This window comes from Cygnus atratus, chromosome 3 (genome assembly GCF_013377495.2).
Source record: "Cygnus atratus isolate AKBS03 ecotype Queensland, Australia chromosome 3, CAtr_DNAZoo_HiC_assembly, whole genome shotgun sequence".
NCBI classification, from domain to species: domain Eukaryota; kingdom Metazoa; phylum Chordata; class Aves; order Anseriformes; family Anatidae; genus Cygnus; species Cygnus atratus.
The window spans coordinates 77,308,520-77,309,760 of NC_066364.1; positions in this window are offsets into that span (position 1 = coordinate 77,308,520).

The window sequence follows — 1,241 nt, forward strand, 5'->3', positions numbered from 1 at the left end:
ATCAATTTTACGTCCAAAATGCTTATTTTTACTCTTCACTCTGTAGAGCTAATGAAGTCCTAACAAAGATTTTTTTTTTCCCCTGTAGTTACCAATTTTCTTGATGCCCAAGTTCCAGTTGCAGAAACATTAGTATAGGTAGCCAGGTAGCAACGTAGAAGTCAAAAAGTACTCAAGACAGACTTTCAAACTCTTGAGGAAAGTTGCCAGGCTAACCATTTAAAAAGGCTCTCATTCTCTTTATAAACTGAAACATATTAGGACATGCTTTCTCCTGGCAATTTTCACACTGTGTATAACACAACTGTATGATAAACACCATGAAAGCAGAACATCAGCTTCTAAGTCTGCCATTTCTCAATAGCTTTTCTCTTATTGCCACATATATTCTGTCCAGCCTTCTATTTGTCCCATCAGAATCTGGATGCAAAAATCCCACTGAAATGTAGGGAACACTTATGGTCTCCCACTGAATTCCTCTGCCAGAGACAAAATAACACACATTCCAGGTATCCCAAGTGTTGTTCACAGCCCTCAGCTGCAGTCTACTGCTCATCAACAGTCTGGTGAACGAGCACCTAAAATCATGCTCTAACAGATGGGAGATTTGGTGAAAGAAAATCAAAGGTAACAGGCTCTTAACATGTCATCAAAACAACATGGCTTGTCACTGAGCATAGCTGACAATTATGCTGAAAGCCTCTAATTCATCTCCTTCTCATCCCAGACTCATCTATCCCTCACATAAAAAAGTATCAATAGACCAGTTGCTCTAGGTTCAAGATAGCCCTCTGGTAGTCCTACCATTTAAAACTAATAAGACTTTTAGATTTCCTGCTATATAAAGATGCACCTTGTACTGAGGTAGCTAGTCATGAAGTCACAAGAATTCTGCATGTATTTAGGCAAAATACAGTGCTGAATTCTAACAGACAATGACATGAATCGGAATTATGCCAAAATTGAATAAATTCTAGCTTAGTAAATTTAAGTTCTAGCTTGAAATAAAACAGGTAGCCAAAATGTAATAGCAAGTAAGTTAGGTGCTGCTGATATAAATTATTTTCAAAATGTAAAGTACTTTAGGAGCTTTCTGTATGTAGCACTTCTATCAACAAGGTCCATGAAATAAATCTTTAAGATAAAAACATTGGAAACCCTAACAAGAGCTAACCATGTCCCATGATGAGGGAAGGGTGCTAAGTGCAGAGCAGGAACAATAAATAGCAGACTCCTATTCC